Source organism: Silene latifolia, chromosome 9, assembly GCF_048544455.1.
Source record: "Silene latifolia isolate original U9 population chromosome 9, ASM4854445v1, whole genome shotgun sequence".
Classification (NCBI taxonomy): Eukaryota; Viridiplantae; Streptophyta; class Magnoliopsida; order Caryophyllales; family Caryophyllaceae; genus Silene; species Silene latifolia.
The window spans coordinates 223,800,272-223,826,116 of record NC_133534.1 but is presented as its reverse complement, the minus strand read 5'-3'; the positions used below and the strand labels follow the sequence as shown (position 1 = coordinate 223,826,116).

Sequence of the window (25,845 nt, the reverse complement as noted above, 5' to 3'; positions counted from 1 at the left end):
TAGGCTTGATCTTGACTTGTGGCAAGCTACAAAATGGTAAGGTAGAGCCTCTTTTGACCGATGCATCCATATCCGGTCTCTCTTAGGTGAGTGTAGGTGTCTCCTTATAATGTGTGTTTCATCAAAACGCACAAGTATGGTTCTCATGTCATTTCTTGGTAAGCACACATTCATTTGTTGTAGCATTTTGGAGCCATTCACATGATATTTTAGCCTTTTTGACCCCTTCAAAAAATTTATCCTTAGCTACATCATTGAAATTGCCTACCCTTGTTGAGCTAGTAGCTTAATTGGATAGTGTTTGGGTGCTCATTGGGATATGTTTTGTTGTTTGAAATCATGTGAGCTTGGTCTTAATGCTCAAAAAAAAAAAGAGAAAAAAAAAGAGAAATGAAAAAATTGGAAAAATTGGAAAATGAAAGAAAATGAAAAAATGAAGAAAGAAAAAAAATGAATGAATGAGAAAGAGCATGAAAAAAAAGAAGTATGCAAAGAAAAGAAAAAGAAGAAGAGGAAAAGATATGAGAATTTCTCAAGCATCTATAAAACACTATTAAAAGGCATCCTAAAAAAAGCCAACTAGACAAAGCCACGTAGACCATGTAAAAGCCACGTAGACAGAACTAATGCCACATCTATCTATAAATATTAAAGTATCTGCCATGTCATGAGTCTAACTACGAGCTTTCCCGCCGATTTCTTCTCTGCCTAAATAATAGACTGGGGTCACTGAGCAGCCTCACCCTTTTTCCTTTATTTATTACCATCATAACAAAGACTAATAATTACAGCTCCTATCTTTTCATTACACCAACCTCTTTCAACTTCATCTTCAATCCTTACCCCCCATAGTAAAAGCAACGATTGTTAGTCGACTATCCAGATTCTTGCTCAAATAAAAGCTCACCTATAAATATTACCAAAACAAACACCCATTTTCGATACCTAAATATGTGTTCGGTCTCGCTAAATTGAGGTAAATCATTCTTTTTTATTTTCATTTTCCTCTTTCAACCAAATGGATATTACGTACTTGACTTGCCTATTTAATTCATGGTCACTATGTTAGTTCTAATCAACGAATCAACCCCATTTTCTTTCCATTTTTAGCTAATTTTTTACTCGATTTGATGCTTTTTGATTTGGTCCTATAGTTTCTATTTACGAATGACATTCGGCTTCTATTTCAGGAGATAAAGATCACAAATTAATTCTCAGTATGTAAGATATTTTGGTAAGTTGTCCATTTTTGCGGTTTTAGTTCGTAGATTACCAAATCGTTGTTCGTGTTGTCGAACACATGTCTCATAGCCAAGTTGTGTAATAGGGATACTTCAGTTTTCCATAGCTTTTTCCTTCTATTGTTTTCATTATTTCTTGTATCTCTGTTTTTGTTATTGTCCTTAATGGTACTGTTTCCCCTCTTAGAACACAGTAGAAAGCACATTAAGTGAATATGTTTATTGAATACATTGTTTTTCACCTAAGCACTATAAAGTTGTGGGATGTAATTTAGTGAATCTTATTAGCTAATTAGTTGACGCTTTTTTCATGTTGATCGTGTTACTGAATATACAATTTTTTGTTTTGTTGATGGCTTTCTGAGTTTTGATTTATCATTGTCAACCAAGGTTATCCCGCAACACATGACACGGATGCATAGGCAATGAAGACACATTCAAAGTTAAAGTGAGAACAAGAAATGTGGAAATGGACAACAAGAGACTAAAAACATTCGAACCGCAAGTCGAATTAAAGAGACAAACATCTAACTCCAAAATCACAGCATACACCCGCGCCGCCGACACAACGAAAATGGGCATGGATAGAAAGTGGATAAAGCAAATACAAAAGACGGTAAGCAAAAAAGGGAAACACCTCCAACTTCGAAGTAGGATTTCCAGTTCGAGAGCAACAATTAGCGTAAATAAGCTTTTATTTATAAGAATAGTTTTTTTAAGAACATTTAGATAGTATAAATAATTATGTAATTGTGTCCCCTATTATATTTTCTCACTATAGTGATGACAATCTACAAAAAGATGTGTATATATCACCTTTAATTCATAACCTCTTAATTATTGACACTAGCCAGGGCCACGGACTAATATTATAATGGAAGTTTTTGCTTAAATGGGGTTGAAACCCAAACTATTTAACAAAAATCGGATTTGCATACATTCTCACTAATTTAAACATCTATTTTTATGATGTTACATCTTATATACTGGTATTATCAAGTTATATCAAGAGAGTTTGTTTAAAGCATTAGGATCATCATTACCAATGGCCTCAATTACATAAAAAAGGAGTTCATACGGTATAATACGGTATAATCATTAAGACAATATCAATGAATTGTTGCGGAACCAAAATCGTTAGCGGACGGTGATATTATGGGTCATTTTTAGCGGAAACCATTGGGCAAATAACTCAAATAAAGATGTGTATACAATAAGGGAAGTGAAAAGAAGAGAATAGTGGTGGTATTTCGTAATTTGGTGGTCGGAACAAGGAGGACGGCGAGGACGAAAGTAGCTTGTCAAACACCTCAATATGGCAAGCAGGACATCGACTTGTCCAATTTTTCAAAAAAAAAAAAAAAAGAATAATTTGAAAATGATGTCATGGACCCATTTTTGATAAATAGTTTGAAATCGGCACCATTTTGTTAAATAGTTTGGTTTTCAACCCCATTTAAGCAAAAACTTCATTGTAATGGTTAAATCCAATACGACAAAAGTACCATAACTTCAAGCGATAAATCCAATAAATAAGACAAAAGCACCAGAATTTTAATGAATCCCGTGAATTTCACGGGCATCAAAACTAGTTATTTATATTATTTTGGAGAATTTTCTTACGGTTTGAATTGCAAAATTGGATTAGAATTGGGATTGAGCATCCTTGCATTTTGGTAGTTGCTAGCTTGACTTAGCTCCACATTACCATAACTCTTTTGTTCCCCTTTTTCACCCATGTTTATTTGCCTTCTTCCTACCCATTTGGCGGCTTCATCATGCTTACACTTGATTGTCTTTGCTTGCCAGTTTTGACATGTTTACCATATTAGATTGCGGGCACATTGTTATAAGTTGAGGATAGTTGAGTGATCATTCACAAAAATTGTCCTTCCACATAAAAAAAAAAGAGTTTGAGTGCACCGTAAGAGTCCATAAGTCGAAAGATCATGCAAGAGCTTAAAAGTTCATCCAAAGTTTTCTATGCTACGCCGTCGTGTAAATCTCATCCATGTCTTGCTTTATTCCTTGCCCATGTTGTTTCGGGTTTTTAAAATCATTATGCTTAGCTTGTTTAGATAATGCAATAGATGGGATTTAGTCTCTTGCTTGAGGACAAGCAAGGATTTAGCTTGGGGGAGTTTGATAAGTGTGTTGGAATATGTGTCCTCCGACATTAATGCGATCACAACTGTTGATCATGATGATCACATGTTTAAGTCTCATTTTAAAGAATACAATTGAGAAGTATTTTTACTGTCAACTGGTCCACACATATCGGTAATGATTGGCTGACTAGAGTTTGACATTACTGTCGTGCGACGGTGGTGATCAGTTGATCCCCTAGGTCATACCTAAAGGATATTACTCTTAATTGATCATTTAATTGATCGTATAACGTTACGAGTTAATTAAATTACTTGAAAATTGACGGACGGTTTTGGAAGTAAAATTTACGTATCTCATTATAATCTGATTAAATAAGATACGGTCTAAGTAATCGAATTGTTTCATTACTCAGATGAAATTATTGTTTAAGGAAACAATTGAAATTGAATGAATTATTATAAATACAAGATGTTGTGATTTATAAATTGGTAAATTATTTTGGTACAAGTAATTGTGAATTACTAAGTCAATTTTGTATATGACGTATTTTTATTAATACGTTGATTTTTAATATGTTAAAAATACATAACATTTTTACATGACATGTAACATGTGACAAATTGACAAAGATAAAATGGAATCCATTTTATCTCAATTTGGACCGAAATATTGGGAGGAATTAACATATATATTATGTTGATTAAGTTAATGGAAAGCATAATGATGTTAGCCTAATACTAGCCATGCATACCTACACAATCTTGTAAAGACCACATTGTGCATGCATTGGCCACTCTTCCCCACCCTACCCGGTTTTGGACAAAAGAGGAGCCAAGGGTTTTCTCTTATTTTCTCCAATATACACTACATGATATCTAGTGCAAATTAATTCATTCTAACATAACAATAATATTTTTAGAGAGATAAAAATATTCTCTTCCTCCTTCTTCCTCCTCTTAACCGAAATATAGAGAGGACCAAAATCATTTGGGTCAATTTTATTTAAAAGATTAATGTTATTCTAGTATTAATAATATTAATTTTATTAAGGGTATATCTTGGGTATCATTCCTTGGGAGGGATTCTACATTTGAGTCCTTGTTCATCCATTGAGGAAAGCACAAGAACAAAAGAGAAGGAGATCTCTTTTGTGCCCATATAAACCGAAATACCAATGTAAGATAAAGATTTCTTTATTTTTATTGTTTATAGTTTGCATGCATAAGATCACCAATGCAAGTCAAAAGTCAAGGGGAAAGCATGGGATTCCAAAAGATCTTAAGATGCCAAATGCAAGCATTAACCGGGTGATTAATCGCACATTTAATCACCCACATAGGATTCTCCAAGGAATTAAGAGAGGAATTAAGGCAAATAACCGAGTAACACACGACCCCGATCGGGGTTGCATGCCCTTTGGTTTCTTACGTTTCCTTCTCCTCTCCTATAAATAGGAGAGGTATTCCTAGGTTTTGGATATCTCATTTTACGTCCAAGTTTACTACAATAAGCCTCAAGCATTATCAGTTTTCTCTCATTAGTTTTCATTTTAATTTACAAGTTGTTAAGCATTCCTTAGTTAATCTTTCAACATTTTGTACTTCAAAATATTCTCAAGCATTTGATATTCAAACTTTTGGTTATTTGTTATTTGTTCTTTCATATAAGTTCTCTTTTATAAGGTATTTCTAATTCCAAGTTTACAATTTACATTATTGTTTTAGTTACCACATCTAGTATATATATAAAAGAGAGTTTTTTCGAGCGATCTGAGAGCGTCCACATCATCAAAAATCAATTTAGGAAAGTATAATTTTTGATGTAAAAAATAAAGTGGAAAATCTTTTAATTATTATAATATTTACATTTCCTAAATTATATTCAAGTGATATTTCCAATTTTTTATATCAAACTTTTACATTTCATTTGGCAAAAAAATATCGTTAAAAAAATTATGAAAATAATATAATTAGCTTTGTGTTAAAAAATGCTATCATTAGAGTATAAATTTCATATTATTTGCACATATTAAAGATGATGTACTTCTTAATACGTAAAATTGTGTACTTTTTTAGTATGTTTTGTCCCACATTAGAAAATAAGTAGGTGTGGTGAATATATTACATATAAATAGTAGAATTGTCCCACATCGAAAGATTGGTAAGGTGATGTGATCCTATGATTATAAATAGGATGCATATTTGAAACTTATGTATCAACCAAAAATTTTTTGAGTCTCATAAATATTGTTTTAAAGAGCTCTTAAGATTTTCTATCATTATCTACGATATGATATAAAAAATAAAGTAGAAATCGTTGGAACTACCCGGGAAAGAGATAAGAACATTAACAAGAAAATCAAAAAATAACTAAAGGTTTTACTAATGGTAGTCTCCTGACACAATACAAAACTACAGATTTTACTAATGGTTGTCTTCTGAATGCAGTAATAGAGCGTTAATGAGTCGTTATATGTACAATGTAGAGATCCATATCTAATGATCGAGACTAAGTGGTTTTACCTTCAAAGAAAAATAATATGTATACAATAGTGGTTTTTTAAGAAGAGACATGTATTTCTTGGTATCACATTGAAAAATAATGTAGGCATTATGAACATACTACGTCTAAATAATTAAATTATGTATCTCACATTGAAATAATAGTATACGGTAGGGTGATTCTATAAATATAAATAGGAGGCATCCTTGAAACATAGGTATTAATCCAAAATTTTTTGATATAAAAGATATAGACTTTTTAGTATGTTATATGTCCCACATTGAAAAATAATGTAGGTGTTGTGAATATATTATGTATAAATAATAGAAATGTCCCATATATATACATTTTCTATATTATATTAAAGTGATGTTTATAATTTTGATATAAAAAACTTATATTTCATTTGAAAAAAAAGTATCGTATGAAAATTATATAATTAGATTGTGACAAAAAAAAAATGTTATCATTAGAGCGTATATTGTATTGTATTGTATTTTCTCATTATTAAATCGGGTTGATGTCAAAGTAGGTGCAAAAAAAAATGGTGTACTTAGTATGTTATTTGTCCTACATTGAAAAGTAACGTAAGTGTGGTGAATATACTATGTATAAATATTAGAATTGTCCCACATCGGAAGATTACCATAAGACATGGTGATCTTATGATTATAAATAGAAGTCATAACCCAAAAGCTTTTGATTCCCTTACGTATTGTCAGAGATAACTCTTAAAAGAGTTTGTATTACCGTCTCTACAATAATGATTTCTAACCTAAGTTAATGTTTGGAAAATCTTTTAGTTATTATAATATATACTATGTATTTCTTATTTTATATTCAAGTGATGTTTCTAATTTTTATATAAAACTTTTAAATTTCATTTGACAAAATAATGTCGATAAAAAAATTATGAAAATAATGTTATTAGATTCATAGTAAGAAATGCTATCATTAGAGTATATATAGATTTCATATAATTTGCACATATTAAAGATAGTGTATTTCATAGTATGTTATATCTCCCACATTGAAAAATAATATAGGTGTGATAAATATACTACATATAAAAAATAGAATTTCCCACATCGAAATATAGCATAAGGTGGGTGATTCTATGAGCATCCTTGGAACTTAGGCATCAACCCAAAATCTTTTGAGTCGCTTAAGTATTGTCTTGGAGAGCTCTTAAAAGTTTATATCATTATATTTTCTGCCTATAGATTTTATATGTCCCATATTGAAAAATAATGTAGGTGTGGTAAATATACTATGTTTAAATAATATAATTAGAATTATGTTAAAAAATATTCTATCATTAGAGTATAGATTCTTATCATTTGCACATATTTTAATTATGATAAAAAAAAAGAAAACAAAAGTCTATGGTAGCATGTGTAATCTATCAAAGTTCAAGGTTACCATGAGAAATTTCCAATATTATTATGATATAGTTAATTAAATTTGTATTTAAAAGAAAGATATCCGTACTGTTCCGGGTGTAATTCCAGAGCAGTTATTTGTTACCACCCGTACTTGTAGAATGACGTCTTTGGTTGGATCCTCCTCTCGGTCTCCTGAAACAATGAACAAACTGAGGGCTCGGCTTTGGACCGAGCGAACTCACTCCGACGCTCAAGTCAGTAAACTTAAAGGGATAAGTTGTTGTTACTTGGCGAAGTATATATTGTAGAGTGATAAGGAAGATATTACCAGATGAATAGTGATTCTTAGGTTAAATTGTGGATCCTTTCCTCAATGAGAGTTGAGGAGTATTTATAGACTTTCACCTTTTGTCACGTAGTGGCCAAGTGGCTAGCAGGTGGAAAGACTGATCTACCCTCGGCCGAGGGACCCATGGCAGGCCGGCGGGCCCTGTTGACTCGCCGCCGAGGGGTCTTGGATATGAGTTCGCGGATGTGTGCCCCGGCTGGCTAGTTGTCCCAGCCGGGACCCAAGAGACAGGCCGACAGGCTGCGTCGGTTGGGCTGTCTAAGTCGTTGACTTGCTTGTGGATATCTTTGACCTTGCTCAATATGTTGACGTGGTCAGCGGGTGCAGAATATGCCCCATCACGTAACAATAAAACAATAAAGGGGGTATTATTTTTTAATTGTTATTTTATTGCCACACCATCAAACTTAACGTCCATTTAACAGCCTTTACATTAGCAGGTACCATGGGAAAAAAAATGGAACCTCAAGGGTACCATAGGCAGATTTTTAAAAGTAGGGGTAACATGGAAAATCTAACAAAATTAAGGGGTACCACGGGAAATTTCCGTAACTCAATTATGTTAAATTTTTTTTTGAAGAAAAACAACGTACAAATATTAATGGAGAGTAGTTGATCATATTATTAAATTTAAATATAACTATTAGAAATTAATCCTGGATTGAAAGATTGGACTAAATAGGCCTGCTATGAACAGTAGACTACCCTAATGAGGATGAAAGTTAAGTTAGTGGTATTTTAGGATAGAAAGTGGACCGAAAGGACCTTTCAACATCCGTCTCACATTAGTTCGTCTGAATCATTTACAGCTGAGTCACAGGACTACCGTAGTGAACCGAATTCCCGACATGTCCCTCTTCTCTTGATAGTTTAATCATATTTTATTGCCTTTACTGCTCTTTACTTTATTTCTCTTCCTTTCAAACTTCGTAGTTTGGAACCAAATTCAAACAACCCCCCCAATTGTTACCGTAGGATTAGAATTAGACAACAGATAATAGCATTACCTCCCTGTGGATTCGATACTCGACTGCCTCTGCTACATTTTAGTTGAGACCGTTAGGTTTTATCTTTGATAGGGTTGCGATAGCCGTGTCAAATTTTGGCGCCGTTGCCGGGGAGGCAATTGTTTAATTTATTTGTTGCTTTAGTTTAGTCCTTTTTCAGTCTAAGGGACATCCGTTCCTTAGACTATTCTTATATCCTGTTTGTAGTTTCCTCTTATGCGCAGGTCACAGGGCGGTGAATTATTGCCTTATAATCCTGAACTTGAAAAATCCTTGCGCGAGTTGAGGCGATCACAGAGGGTATTGCCGACAGAGGAAGAGCTGAGTACTCTGTCTAGTTATTACGAGAACGCCTTGTTTGAGGAGAATCCACCTTCATCTCCAGTTTCCAATTCATCAGTTGAGACAGTCACTTCTCCAGACTTTCTAGAAATGGCTGAAGAAGCAACTATTGCCAGCGCAAATCTCTATAAGGGGTTTGTATTACCAGGGGAGGCGAGAAAATTCGAGCCGAAGCCAACTTTTATCAATCTGGTTGAGAAAAACCAATTTGGGGCAGCTGCAAATGAAGATGCAGCTAAGCACATGGAGACTTTTATCGATTATTGCTGCTCCATACCTCCACCTGCTGGCGTGACCCAGGATCAGATAAAAGAAACCATGTTTATTTTCTCACTCCGAGATGCTGCAAGGGAGTGGTACAGGGATTTGGACCGGGAAGCTCACGGTATAACTGACTGGAATTCGCTGGCTTTAGCATTTTACAAGAAGTACTTTTCTACATCGAAGATTATTGCCATTAGAGCTCAGATCACGAGCTTTAAACAGGGGCCTGATGAGAACTTTCATGAAGCATGGGTCCGTTTCAAGAAGCTGGTGCGAACCATTCCGCATCATGGGTTCGAGAAGTGGAGTCTATGCAATCAGTTCTATAATGGGCTGTACGACGATCAGAGAGCTATTTTGGATGCTACTGCCAATGGCCGATTTGCTGAGAACATGGGAGAGACTAAGGGGTGGAAGATCATTGATGATTTGGCCACCCATAAGGCTGAATATGGGAACTCCAGAGGCAATCAAAGAAGAGCTGTTGAATCCTCTTCTGTAGCTGCACTAGAAGCTCTTACTGCGAGATTTGATAAATATGAGTTGGGAGGAGCTTCCAAAGGAGGGATGTATCAGGTGAATGCTGTGTCAGACGGTCCTTTCGTCTGTCGAAGATGTGGAGCTGAGGGGCATGTTTCTGAGAATTGTCCCAGTCCTTTTGAGCAATGTGCTGCCTTTCAACATTACAGGCAGACGAATACTTATTATGAGCCAAATGTCCATCCCAATTTGAGGTGGACAAGCCAAAATGTGCTCAATCCTATTCCTCCTCCGAACCAGCAACAGCAGCCGTATATTCCTCCACATAAGAATCAACAAGGCTATCAGAAGCCTCATAATGAGTAGCAATTGTCTGTATTCGGTATTCGAGATCTGGTTGGATGTCGAAGTAAGTGCAAAAAAGATGGTGTAATTCTGAGAATGTTATTTGTCCCACATTGAAAAATAATGCAAGTTTGATAAATATATATTGCGTATAAATATTAGAATTGTCCCACATCAGAAAAAAAAAATCCAATTTTGTGAATATATTACTTATAAATAGTAGAATTGTCCCACATCTAAAGATTAGTATAAGGTGGGGTGATTATATGATTATAAATAAGAGTTAACCCACGTATATATTAATATATTTTTTTTTGAAAGAGATATTTTAATAATATGTAAACAAATCATTAGATATATAATGTAAACATTAAACGCTTATAACATTTTTTTTTTTTGCATTATAAATAAGTTAATTACCCCGTTGCAACGCACGGGCATTCAAACTAGTAGTTATTATAATCAAGTATCTCACATTTACATTAGCTTTGTTCTTTTCATATGTTATATCACCTAATTAATATAAATCATATAACCATGTTTAACATTTCTTTTAATTTAGTTTGCATTTTACATTTTAGTATGAGTAGCTAAATTTCCTAGTTTAAAGGCTAGGGGAGCCATGCAAAACCAAATATATAACATGTTAAAATAAGTTTATAATAATATTGTTCAATTGTTTCCATCACATGCTTGCTTTGTTACGCTTAATCTTTGATTATCGGCCGTAGTCGTAGATTAAATTTGTTCATTCGTTCTAAAGTCGAGAGGCACGGAATTGAATTAGACTAAGCATGTATGGTAGGACGACCTAGTCATGGACGAGAGTTTTTCTAGGACCCGGTCTATGGTTGATACTAATGCCGTAAGGTGGGTATCTTTAAGCCTAAACAATTGACAAAATTATTAGTACCGTATTTATCATGTTCATATGTTTACCTTTGCATGAGTGACCCGAACCCTTTAGACTCTCTTTTATTATATTATTTACATTGCAATTTTTATTAATCATCAACCAAACAAACCAAACCCAAATCGTAATCGACCTTGATAAAAATCTACCCATAGCAATTCACGAAGTAATTCCCGTTTCCTTGAGTTCGACCCCTATTACTACATTAATTTGTGTCTAGGGAAATTCCCGTTCTCAAATTTCAAATCAAAAATCAAATCTTTGAAAACCAATTTAACCGTTTTCAAATTTCAAATCCAATTTCAAATCATTTGAAAACAAATTTAACCGTTTTCAAATTTCAATTCAAAATCAAATATTTGAAAACTAATTTAACCGTTTTCAAATTTCAATTCAAAATCAAATCTTTGAAAACTAATTTAACTGTTTTCAAATTTCAAATCCTATTTCAAATTCATTTGAAAACAAATTTAACCGTTTTCAAATTTCATTTCAAAATCAAATATTGAAAACAAATCTAACTGTTTTCAAATTTCAATTCAAAATCGAATCTTTGAAAACAAATCTAACTGTTTTCAAATTTCATTTCAAAATCAAATATTGAAGACAAATCTAACCGTTTTCAAAATCCAAATCAAAATTCAAATATTTGAAAACAAATCTAACCGTTTTCAAATTTCAATTCAAAATCGAATCTTTGAAAACAAATCTAACCGTTTTCAAATTTCATTTCAAAATCAAATATTGAAAACAAATCTAACCGTGTTCAAATTTCAATTCAAAATCGAATCTTTGAAAACAAATCTAACCGTTTTCAAATTTCATTTCAAAATCAAATATTGAAAACAAATCTAACCGTTTTCAAAATCCAAATCAAAATTCAAATATTTGAAAACAAATCTAACCGTTTTCAAATTTCAATTCAAAGTCGAATCTTTGAAAACAAATCTAACCGTTTTCAAATTTCATTTCAAAATCAAATATTGAAAACAAATCTGACCGTTTTCAAAATCCAAATCAAAATTCAAATATTTGAAAACAAATCTAACCGTTTTCAAATTTCAAATCCAATTTCAAATGTTTGAAAACAAATCTAAGACAACTCTTCAACACTTTGTTTTCAGAGCCGCCGCAATTTCAACTTGAACCGTCTTTTGAAAATAAACCTAAGACAACTCTTCAACTGATCGACTTTCGAAGATCCCTACTCTTCGGAAGCCGTCTATAAAACGACAAATGAATCTTTTTGAAAATCTCTATTTTCGAAAACTTCAGTCCACCTTTCGATTCAAATTTCGACTCGATTAGAAGTCCTAGGATTTCAAGTCAAGTCGTCTAGATAATGCGAATCTCCGCCGAAGTTAATACCTACCTTCTGGTCTAGGTCGTGTCGCCTAATTGTTGAGTCATATTCAATGGCGTTAGCAGATTCAAAACCTCTCGGATATTTAACCCGTCTTTCCCCTATATTGCGGGTCAAAGGTCAAGTTTGTGTACATGTCTTGTCCAACGGCGTCACGTCATCAACACACATCCAAACTAAGTCAGAAGTCATCTGTCTAGGCATCACTATGCCAAAGTCGACACTCGAGTCAAGTTCAACGTCTTGCACCAAGAGTTCAAACACAAGAGGTCATTCACGATCTTTAATGAACTCATAACCTAGTCACACTGTCGCGTCTTCACGACATAACTGCGTTTTATACATATGTGTCGTACTTGCCTTTGTTTGTAGAATTCCTTTCAAAGACAAGTTATAACGCCTATCGTTATGTCAAATAAGAATCCCTTGGGTGCCATCAATCGCCAACCAAGAACTCAAGAAGCCGATCAATCTGCATCCACCATGACTTCTGCCGAAACCAACAACATGGTCCTTCGACTCCTAGCTACCGTGGAAAACTTGAGCACTCGTCTCTCCCAAGTTGAGGACAAAATGACAACTGGGAATTTTCCCTCTTTTGATATTGAGCAACGGGTTAAGCTCCTTGAAAGCCGGCTACTTGCCAACGACAAAACCAACCCTAGTTGGAAGGCTACCAAAACAAGACAACCTTATGGGTCCTTCCCCGATTTCGGTATGCCTTATGCCACAACTTTGGAAAGGCTAATCTCCAAAGGAAAGCTCAAACCGATTGGTCCAACTCCGGACCCTCTACCAAAAAAGCGTGGTCGAAGATGGAATGGAAACCTCTTTTGCCAATATCACTAAGGTCGCGGACATGACACCGAGATGTGTCTCCCCTTAAAAGGCGTCATCCTTGATATGATCGAAAAGGGAGAATTACCATTACCTCCCTCAACAAACAACAAAAACAACCCTCCAGAAAACTCTATTGGACACAGTCAGGGATCTTCCCTAGACTGCTCTCATCTCATCTCTCCTGACGATGAGAAAATCCATGCAATTGATGAGGATGGCATACAAAGCGCTATAATGATGCTCTCTGTCTCCATCAACAACATATTCTCAAAGCTTCAAGTTGCTATCGATGACTTGAACACTCGGGTAGCTAATTTGGAGAAGAGGTTTGGTAGTACCAAAAATGAACCTGACCACCAAGGAGAAAACCAACCCTCCATTCACCAACCAACAGCTGTTGAAAATGAGGAGTCATCTGATGGTTCCCACATCCATGAACCCACAAACAAAGAACATGAAAGTGCCTCACCAAACTCCCTTTCAAAATACAAAGAAATTTCCTCAAAACTGTCCATTGACAATGACCCAATCCTGCTTCCGCCCAGGATTGACAAAAACAAAAACAAAACTCACAAAAACATCCTCAAAAACACCAATGTTGGAACCATAGGAAAACATCAAAGGGTATTCACAAATTTGGGAATAACACATGGCACCGCTCTAGAGATACTTGCTTCAGAAGGAATGCTGCAACCCATTGGTCCGACTCCGGACCCACCAGAACACAAAAGAGCCCGATTCTGGGATGGTAATGCCTATTGCCAATACCATCAAGGCAGGGGCCATGACACCGAAGTCTGTCTCAAACTCAAGCATGCCATTCAAGAAATGATCGAGGCTGGCAAAATCATAATTTCACCTCTCATTCAAGACAATCCTCCTGGATGTCTCAAGTCAAACAGAAAGGTTGAGCGTTCTCAAAGTACATTCACCAAACTCAACACAACCTATGCCACAGCTCTTCAAAAGGTCATGACTGAAGGGAAGCTATAACCAATTGGACCAACTCCGGATCCATCTGAGGCTAAGAAATCCCGTTTCTGGGACGGCAATGCCTATTGCCAATATCATCAAGGAAGAGGTCATGACACTGAAGCATGCTTCAAACTGAAACATGCTATTCAAGATATGATCGACAACCATGAACCGATAGCTTCATCCCTATGCCAACCAAGTGATGAAAACAACCCTCAGGAACATCTCTTTCTGCAAGGAGATAAAAGCCTCATCGACTATTGTCCTCATATCATCCCCAACAACGAGAGTGGAGTGCTCAAGTGGGTCAATGCTCAAAACCAGACAATCAAGCCGCTGGATGCTGCGAAAGAAACCTTCGAGGAGGAACATGATGATTAGGAGTTCGTATCTACGATTAAGTCCGAGTCCGAGTCTTAGGCTTTCTCATATCTATCCTAGCGTCTGTCCTTTTATTCCTAAATGGCAACGGGGGTTGTCCCCATGAGTCACATGTATTCATCGAGTCTATGCTAACCTCTTATTTATCTAAATAAAAGCACGATTTTCAACTATCATATATTCTCCCCTTTACCATTTCCCGTTGACAACGAGAATTGATTTGAGAATTGATTTAAAACAAACAACATGCTCCAATTTAATGTGAGTACCCTCGAGTGACGTTCCGTACCGAGTAAGCAGAGGACTCGAAACTCCGTGTCCATTTTCTTTACCTATTCCATGTCTGGCAATAGAAACCTTTCATTAGCACCCAATTTAGAACGAGCTTCTATCAAAGGGATTCTACGACGAACCTAGATAACAAACAAGAACATCTCCTTGTTAAATTCATATCAATGATGGAAGGCAAGCCCAGTCCCCACAAAAACATCCCATCACCAAATATCAACCTCTCACCAACGGGTACATCCCTGTCTGCACCTTTACCTGCCTCGAACGAAGGACGACAAAGAACCAATAAATCAAAAGCCAAAGCGAAAGGCCAAAATCAAATGCCCAAGCCAATAGCCATTCACCCAATGCCAAAGAAAAACCAAGCCAAAACAAAGGCGAAAACCAAAGCCAAGGCTAAAGTCAAATCGCAAACACAAAAAAGTGAAATTCAAAATCGCTATTTTCACGAATTTCAAACGACGGAATCAAACACCGTCATTCTCAAACCACAAACCAAATACAAAATAGTGAAATTCAAATTCGCTATCTCTCACAAATTTCAAACGACGGAATCAAAAACCGTCTTTTCCCAAACAAAAAAAGAAATGGTGAAATTCAAATTCGTTATTTTCTCTCAATTCCAAACGACGGAAATTAAAAACGTCCTTTCAAACCAAATACAAAATAGTGAAATTCAAATTCGCTATCTCTCACAAATTTCAAACGACGGAATCAAAACCGTCTTTTCCCAAACAAAAAAAAGAAATGGCGAAATTCAAATTCGTTATTTTCTCTCAATTCCAAACGACGAAAATTAAAACCGTCCTTTCAAACAAAAAACGAAATAGCGAAATTCAAATTCGCTACTTTCGCAAATTCTAAACGACGGGTTTAAAAACCGTCCTTTTCAAACAAAAGTGAAATAGCGAAATTCAAGTTCGTTATTTTCCCACAATCTCAAATGACGGATTTAAAAAAAAACGTCACCTTTCAACCTTTGGACCAACGAAGTCCAACACACCAAGTCCAGGATCAACAGGTCCAAAGCCCAGGACCCATGAGTCCAAAATACCAAGTTCAGGACCAACAAGTCCAAAGCCCAGGACCCATGAGTCCAAAACACCCAGTCCAGGACCAACAAGTCCAAAGCCCAGCACCCCTAAGTCCTTCTGCAGACTACTACAAGGAAACCTATCTAGGATCTTGGGGATTCCCCTCAAGATCATAATCAAAACTGCTTCACCCCTAAGTCCTTCCAGAGACTACTACATGGAGACCTATCTAGGCTTCTGAGGATTCCCCTCAAGTTCGTAACATCACACCTTAACCTTTAAGGTCCAGACATGGGAATCTGATCCCACATTATTTACCAACCATTTCGTGCCCAGGCCACATCAAGCCGGAGACCCCATTCCGCACCACACTACAAGCTGTTACCCTTCGGCCTAAACACCACAAAATTCTTGCTCCAGATTTTTATCCGTTAAGCAAACCCATTATTACCAAGCTCCACATTCCCTAATGTTGAAGCCATTTTTCACCACAATCCCCACGGAGTCCTCGAATGCTTTGCTATCGAGAACGGGACATACCTAATCTACCCTTAGAGTCCACTTTTTAGCGTGCTCAAATGATAAGGAACATTTTCACAAATTACGCCTCTTAGATTCATGATCAAAAGATATTTATCTCCAATCAACCTTCGAGTCACCAAACGGAATTTTCCGTCGTGACGCTCAACTCCAGATTTTTATCTGTCAAACAAACCATTATTACCAAACTCTACATTCCATAATGTCGAAGCCATTTTCACCCTGACCCAGATACGGAGTCCTCGAATACTTTGCTACCGAGAACGGAACATACCCAATCTACCCTTAGGGTCCACTTTTTAGTGTGCTCACATGATAAGGAACATTTTCAAAAATTACACCTCTTCGATTCATGATCAAGGAGGAATTATCTCAAATCAATTTTTCGAGTCACCAAACGGCTTTTACCATCGTGACCTCCACACCATAAGGTCCTAACAATTCGCTTAGGCACACGTTCAGAACTACGACCTGGTTTGATTTCACTTCACGTGAATACGTAGGCAGTCCTTCAAGGACACAACCATACACCTCAAAATCACTTAAAGGTCCTAACATCTCGCTTAGGCACACACATTCAGAACTACGATCTGGTTTTATTTCACTTCACGTGAATACGTAGGCACTCCTTCAAGGACACAACCATACACCTCAAAATCACTTAAAGGTCCTAACATCTCGCTTAGGCACACACACATTCAGAACTATGATCTGGTTTGATTTCGCAATTACGCGAATACATAGGCAGTCCTATTATAAGGGCACAACCACATCCCCACACACATTCAATTTTCAAACCTTCAATTTGTAACCCATTGCACACACACACAGAACTACGATCTGGTTTGATTTCGCAAACAGGCGAATACGTAGGCAGTCCCCCAACAAGGACACAACCGCATATTCCTTTCACAATATTTCCAATTTTCAATCCTCAAAAGCAGCCCACCCAGCTGTAAAAATTAATCTTATACCTCTTTACTAGGGGCTTCTTCTTTAAAACGTCGCCCATTCCTTATTTTGTCAAATTCCTACCTTCTCACTCTAGGGGCTTCTCTTTCAAGACGCCACCTGTCCTTTATCCTCAAACATCTTTTGAGTCTCAACTACAGTCCAAATTAAAACCGCCCATAGCCTAGTGCTCGGTTCGTACAATGACAAGGTCTTGGTTCTGCTCTCCGAATCATCAAAACTCGAGAAGGGATCTGAAACAAGCAAACGGAGGCAAAGATGTCTGGAGAAGATAATCAATTCATATTCCCCAGCCGAGCGGATCTTCTACCTCAGGGATTTGATATGCATTGTCACCCCTTCTTGGCAAGGAGTTGTACTTACATAAACAAAGGCTGTCAGAGTCACCCTTGCGTCGTGTCAACACTGAATTTGCATCACGTTCACGACTGCCCATTTGTTAGTCTGTCAGTATGCATCCGTGTGAGTCAATATCGCAACGGACACGTGTCTCCAATCTATCAAATCACAGATCTACGAGTAACAAGACTCGCCTTTAAGCTTCACAACATTCAAAATTCAATCTCCCTTCACGTGAGATATTACAAGCTAGTTGCTTATATGCTAACTGCTCACATGCTTATGTGCTTACGTGCTTATATGCTTACGTACTAGTTGCTTATATGATAACTGCTCGCATGCTTATATGCCTACGTGCTTATATGCTTGCATTCGACATGCTTGTCTATACGATTGCGGATTTGTGTGGTCACTAACCATGCAGGTAATCTTGAGAAGACAAGCACACTCCAATTGAGTACGGGGTTCTTCCCAACAAATGTCGACCCGTTAAATCCAAGGGCTCGATTACATGGCACGCGCTACCTCCCAACGAGCGGTAACGCATATCCCCGGCGAGTCCTGAGAAGTATTTAACTCCCCAGCAAGTGCCGATCTTCAAATAGAAGTCACACAGGTCTTTCAAAGATCCTCACAACGTCGTTCATGATCCCGATGCAGCGCTCTCCCTAAATGGTTTTTCTGAGAGCCTTGCTCAAATGTTTTATCCCCACGAAGTTCATTTAGGACCTCAAGCAAGTTGGAGTTCGTTGCTCCCTAGCCGAACCTATCAACGTCAACCTGGTTGGAAGTCATTACCGTATAATATCTTGGAATAAGCCCTATGTTTCAGGATATTTCCACAAGTCGATCATTCGACCATAGATGGCTGGTGAGCCTTACAACGCATATGGCTGGCGTGCCTTTGTCCGCAAATAAGGTACAACCCAAGGACGTATCCCGAAGATGCCTCGGGTACGACTCCTTTTCACAAGCTGGCGAGCCTTTGTCCGCAAACAAGGTACAACTCAAGGACATATCCCGAAGATGCCTCAGGTATGACTCCTTCCTATGGCTGGCGAGCCTCAGAACGCACCACCTTCAACACCGGCTGGCGAGCCTTTGCGCGTAAAAGATTCAAGGACGTATCCCGAAGATGCCTCAGGTATGACTCCTTATTATGGCTGGCGAGCCTTTATACGTAGTCTAATGGACTTTAAACGACCCGCATCGGAAGTCGACAGACTCTAAAATGTTCCCGACGGCAGGTCCTTGACTGGATCCCCGAGTCGCCTCGACGTCGCCCTTCCCGACGGCAGGTCCTTGGTTCAAACCCTTTTGAGTCGCCTCGACGTCGCAATGGTCTTCAGGTTGTAATATTCGATTGACCTGGAGATCATACTTTGACTTTCGCCCTGTCCAAGCCTCAGTCAAAGTGGGGGCTCTGTAGATACCCAGTATCTGCACCTTCCAAAAACCACCCGATGATGATCGGACTATAACATATTTTTGATATGCGTGCATGGATTGGCTATACATGAGACGGTTTAATGCACTACTCGGATATGAAAAATGATTTCATAAAAAGTTTTCTAACTTCATTTGCATTAAAATAACACTATTTAGAGTTAAAACCGTCTTCGGACCCAAAACCGACTCAAAAACCCGCAACTCGAGTCAACCTAATCTCGAATGTCGAAAATAATGTCATGAATGTTTTAATCATGTCATTTGCATTAAAATGACCCTAATTAGAGTAAAAACCGACACCGGGCCAAAAACCGACTCAAAATTCAAATCCCGACTCACACGGGTCAAATCCGAGTCAAAGACACAAAATACCTACCCCAAATATCACCTAAGATGAAGCTTACACGGCTAAGCAACCATCAAAGACCACAAATCACAACCAACAAAACATTGGTTAGAACAAATGCAAAATCCAAATTTGCGAAAGGGACAGTACACCCCATTGTATCACGGGGTACCCCGCGCCTAAAGCAGGTGTCTGCTTAGCCTCTAAGCAAGCACAACCGACCTACCTCCCCACATTTCTCTATAAATACCTACCATCACACACTACAATCTTCACGCGAGTGTCCGCCCCCTCACATCTCCCTTAAACTTCTAGACTCGACTTCCTAAGTCACAAAATCGACACGTGTTTACGACCTACCGATCGTAAACACAAGCCTTACACATTTTGTTTGGTACCGTCGCCGTGCATTCGACCGACCCATTCGACCAACTCAACTCATTAATCAACATGTTTTAATTAACATATTTTCAAAACAAAATCCTTTTATAAGGCACCTTTTTAAACTTCTTTGATCGTGAGTAGTCACTACGAGAAAACCGTCTCTAAAGTCGTCTACGTCGAAACATCAATATACGTAAGTTTGAGGGTGTAAACAACTCATTTATTTCATATATTTACTGTTTTTATGAGTTTATGAGCATGAACAATGCATAGCACGATTCAAATATAGGTTAGACGAGCCAAAACCGAGTTTTGGCCTGAGACAGAAGCTCCTTGCTATGCAAGGAAGCTCGCGCCTCTTGTGGGTCTCGGGTCAGACTCATCCGTGTTTGTTCTCGTCTTTCCTCATTATTTTTATCTATTATTTGTAATCGGTTTTTACCATTTCAAATGTTTTAATTCATTTTTATGATAAACATATTTTGACCATTACAAAAATCATCCTTGGTTCTTTATACCATGACGGTTTATTCCGTGACTCGATGATATTATTGGTTAATTACATTTTAAAGGGTATTTTAACCCCCTTTTATTCTATGTACCATTTTTCTCATTTGTTTACATTGGTAAATATATTAGTCATAATTCATAATCATCCTTGGTTCTTTATACCATGTCGGTTTAATCCGAGTACGATGACAAACATGACTAATTACAAATAATTTAACTTAACATAATTCGTTCAAATCAAACATTTTACATTTCTATTTGTAAACTACGCTTTTCAAACTTGTAAATCCGACAATGAATATTACTAACATAATAGTAATTATTCCGAGTCATGCAAACAACATTGGCAAATTATTTAATCACAAATACGGTTTTAAATAACCTTTTCAAGAACCAGGAGACACCACCTTGGGTCGCCTCATGGCTCGCGCCCCAAGTGGCCGCCTGTTTTCATACTTTGAAACCTGGGCAGAGCCCCTTCCTTCGCCAATAGGCTCGCGCCCCAATGGGGCTGCCTGGCACTGTTCTGCCCCGTTTTAGCATTTATCTAGGACGACCCCGATTACGGTTAATCCGAATACATGATGGATCATATTGACAAGCTTACGTTTTTACATTTTGTCATTTGACACCCCTTTTCAATAAATGGATCGTGTTAAGCATCATAACCCGAATTTGGTAAATGGATGTTTAATTTCCGTTTTCACATGCAAATCAATCTAAATCCAACTTGACATCTTATGCTTGATATTTGGATTAACAAACCGACTTAGAAAGCTCACGTGTTAGGTTAACACTTTTGGATGTGCATTCATGCATTTACACCATTTTATCAACTCTTGCACTTAAAACAACCACGATCGATCAGTAGAGGCCGCTAACGCGGGCGAGATTGGGTGTCCAATTAAAGGGCTTCCCGATACGTACCCTCACCCCTTACTCAGAACCTTTGGATAGTGGATGGCCTTATCCAGGGCGCACGAGAGTCATTTTAGGCATAGAATGCTAAAAGGGGGACGAGTCCTTATCTTTAGTACCTATGTCAAACACCGCTTTTTTGCCTTGGTTGACCTAGGTATAAAGTGGATTCGAACGGGTTCCAAGCATCCCACAAATGCTTGGTGGCGACTCCGAACATCTCTATATCGTTTCGCGGCCCTTGCCGAGACGATACCGACCGATCTAAAGCGATCAGGTCGAAAGCAACGCCGCCGAGCGTGGCTTTCAAAGAGACCTCTGCATGTCCACAGATTGGCCTGGCGTGCAGGTGGCCCGCGACTACGGACCGGTAGGCGGCCTAAATCCGCGGACCGAGACGTGGCCCATGTCCACGGGAGTGTTGTTAGACGCCAACCTCGATTAATAGTTAATGAGATTAATTATTATCGGTTTAGTGATGAACCTATGTGGTCACACACTTACGGTCGATATTTAACGTTTACGGTTATTTAATTTATTATGAGATAATTAATTAAATAATCTCGATGACATATTTTTATATTGTCCGCTAACACGGAAATATAGTTAATATCGGAAAGACATTTGTATGAGAGACCGATGGAAGATAATTATGCTATGTGGTTTGATAAACATGAAACGTTATATGCTTATCATTTAAAGCCACATGCCTTTTCAACAAATAATCCTTAATTGTTAAGGATTTGCTACATGCCTTCATGGCTAAGAATTCATCTTCTATAAATAGAAAGGATTACTTGTTTTGTTTTACAAGAACAAATAGATCCGAGCTCGTTTAACATTCATACAAAAGTGAGAAAAGTGTTTTCTCTATATCCGAGGTCGTCTCAAGGGTTGAGAACGTTAGTTTATCTGCCGGTGTGGATACACTAGAGACTCCGTATTTTCGGAGTTAGACCAATTTATTGTCTACAAATAAAGTATGTGTCCCTTTACCCAGTTTTACAAGTTTTTAAATGCAATAGGTCTAAGGAGGACCGCGTTTCTGTCTTCCGTTTCTACATGTGATGTACTGCGGTCCCTTCAGTTTTGCTCACCCAGCTTAGGTAAGGCATACTCCTCCTTGAACCGCATTGACGCCAAGCGTTCCTACTCTGTTGTAGAATCGAGCATTGGTCTCTTATGAGGAGACGGTCTCACATATATCGAGCTAATAAGGGTTGGAATAAATGTATGGAAGGATCTCTAACAAAATGACTGTGTGAGGATTGTCTCCTCTGTGTTAGATTGGCAAGGTGCTTCAACATTCTTCATCAGTTGTTTTCGGCCAATGTAGTGAAAGTCTCATGTAGATGTGGTGGTTATTCCTTTGTAATTTGTAATTGTGTCATTCCATAAATTAAAAAAAAAACCTCTGATTTTTAATCTTATCAGATATCATTATCTTGCTGTTATGCTGTTAATGTTGCATTGTAATGTCGGTTTGTACTGAAGTACATTAGTACTGATCCTCCAACATTGTATCTTGTTTGATTCACAAGTATATCTGTAATCTACAATAGATTCATGGCAGTAAGCCAGATCTCTTGAATTGCTTATTAAACAATGAAGGTTGATTAATTCAAATTGCATTTATTAAATAGCTGTACTAGACAACTCCATGGTGTTAGGATCTGGCAAAATGTGCATTACTTGACTTGTCAAAAAATGTCAAATGGGGTTAATTGAGTGAAATTGAGGTAGTATTTGCCTAGTGATTCAGCTAGTTGAGCTGCAATTTTTTTCGTTCTAGCATTGAGCGAGACGTGTTAAAAAAGAGTAGAAATATGTAAAAATATTAAAATGACACCAGAATAACATCAGAATAACACCAGAATAACAATATCACCAGAATAACAGCACAATAACACGTGTTAAAAAAGAGTAAAAAAATCAAAGTAGTAAAAAAAATCAAAGTGACACCGGAATAACATCACAATAACAGCAGAATAACAACACAATAACATATGGTAAAAAAAGAGTAAAAAAATCAAAGTAGTAAAAAAAATCTAGGTGACACCGGATTACCATCACAATAACACCGGAGTAACAATAACAGTAGAATAACAGCTCAATAACATGTGGTAAAAAAGAGTAAAAAATCAAAGTAGTAAAAAAATCTAAGTGACACCGGAATAACATCACAATAACACCAGAATATCATGCGGTAAAAAAAAGAGTAAAAAAATCAAAGTAGTAAAAAAAATCAAAGTAGTAAAAAAATCAAAGTGACACCAGAATAACATCACAATAACAACAGAATAACAGTAGAATAACAGCACAATAACACGTGGTAAAAAAAAGAAAAAAAAATCAAAGTCGTAAAAAAAATCAAAGTAACAGCAGAATAACATCACAATAACAACGGAATAACAATAACAGCACAATAACATGTGGTAAAAAAAGAAAAAAAATCAAAGTAAAAAAAAGCACAATAACAGCATAATAACACGAGGTAAAAAATAAGAGTAAAAAAAAATTCAAGTAAAAAAAAATCCGGTACAAAAAGAAAAAAAAAAGGTAGCATAATAACACGAGGTAAAAAATGAGATAAAAAAAATTAAAGTAAAAAAAAAAAGTAGCACTAGAAAAAAGAGAAAATAAGTAAATGACTGTGATTTTATATGACAGGTAAGATTAGATCTTGGCCATTCATCTCTAATATAATCTAGTGGCTGAGATTTCCAAGCACAAACTCACAACTCACCATAAGAAACAAAACTCACAAGAACCTAACTCATATATATATATATATATATATATATATATATATATATATATATATATATATATATATATATATATATATATATATATATATATATATATATATATATATATATATATAGTGTAAAGATCAAGTGAGTCCATGTCTTACACTTGAGTCCATAAGTCCTCATCCAAGCCTTTGGATGAGGAAAATGGGTGGCTTAGATCAAACCTCCAAAAGGTTGATTAATTAGCTAATCTAACTCTCTCTCTACTCTTTTTAATTAATCACTAACCCATATCAATTAATCACTAATTTAATATATACACTTTTTCACACAACCATTTCTCTCACCTCTTACACAATTTCATTTCCCTCATCTCTCTAAAATCCAAATAAATCAAAAACCTCTAAAAATTACCCAAAAAAAACCCATTAAAAACACCCCAATTAATTTACCTCCTCTCCCACCCACCACCAAATACCACACCCACCCGAACCCGTCACCACCCACCACCCCACCGGCACACCCACCACACGGGCCACAACCACCCTCCTCTCCAGCCGGCACCACCCCCACGCCGACCACCAGCCAACTACCAGGCACCACTCCTCACCACCCCACTGCCGCTTCTTCTCCCACGCACCACCGACGCACACAACCACCACTCACCCTCACGGCCTCACGCACAAATACCTCCCCTGCTTCACGCCCCACCGCCGCCACCGCCGCCCCTCTTTCTTCCACTTCTCATTTTTTTTTTCTTTTTGCCAGATCTGTTTCTCTTTATTTGTTTTTTTTTCCTTCTTTTTCTTCTCTCACGTCTCTTGTTCTCTTTATTTGTTTTTTTTTTCCTTCTTTTTCTTCTCTCACGTCTCCTTTCTCTTTATTTGTTTTTTTTTTAATTTATTGTTGTTGGTCATATGGTAACACCCACTAGATCTACACTTTCTTTTTCTATTTTCTTTAGCAAATTTTGATATGTGGGTGTTTTTTTTTCTTTTTCTTCTCTCCCCTGTTTCGAAATTGTTAATCTATTTTTTTTTTCCCAGATTTCGTTCCTTCTTTTTTTTTTATATTGTTTTGTTTTGTTATTTTTCTTATTTTTTCTCCTGCCATTTTTACCTTTTTTTTTCTCTTTTTTCGGTTGTTTCTTATTTTGTTTTGTTGGTGATGTTGTTGAATGTGTTGGTGACTCGATTTTTTCAAATCTCGTTTCACCTTTTTTTCTTGTGTATTTTTGTTTTATTTTGTTTTTTAAATTTGGGAATTAGTGTGGTTGTTGGTGTTTTTGGTGTCCTAGATATATTTATTTTTCTCATATTCTCTTTATTAGTTAATTTTTATCTTCTATTGAAATTAACATTACACTTATTTCTGTTAAAATTACACTTTTGTTAGTTAAAATTACACTTTTGTCTGTTACAATTACACTTTTGTTAGCTAAAATTACACTTTTGTTGCTTAAAATTACACTTTTGTCTGTTAAAATTACACTTTTTCCGGTTAAAATTACACTTTTTTCTGTTAGAATTACACTTCTTCTGCTAAAATTACACTTTTTATCCTTGGAATTACACTTTTTTCTGCTAGAATTACACTTATATCCATTAGAAATACACTTATTTATCTCAATGGACTTGGTTATATTCTCATTGGACTAATGTTACACTCTCAATGGACTGAAATTACATTCTCAGTGGATTAAAATTACACTTTGTTGGACTAAAATAACACTTTGTTGAACTAAAATAACACTCTCATTGGACTGAAATTATACTTTCTAGGACTAAAATAACACTCTCATTGGACTGAA

At 36.7% G+C, this 25,845-nt stretch overlaps 1 non-coding gene across 1 annotated transcript; it reads right to left on the bottom strand.

The window, feature by feature from the left end:
* Window positions 1-9,388: 9,388 nt before the first annotated feature.
* Window positions 9,389-9,495, bottom strand: LOC141603615 (small nucleolar RNA R71). Its single transcript, XR_012525479.1, has one exon. It is a non-coding gene; the product is annotated as a small nucleolar RNA R71 (small nucleolar RNA).
* Window positions 9,496-25,845: the final 16,350 nt, after the last annotated feature.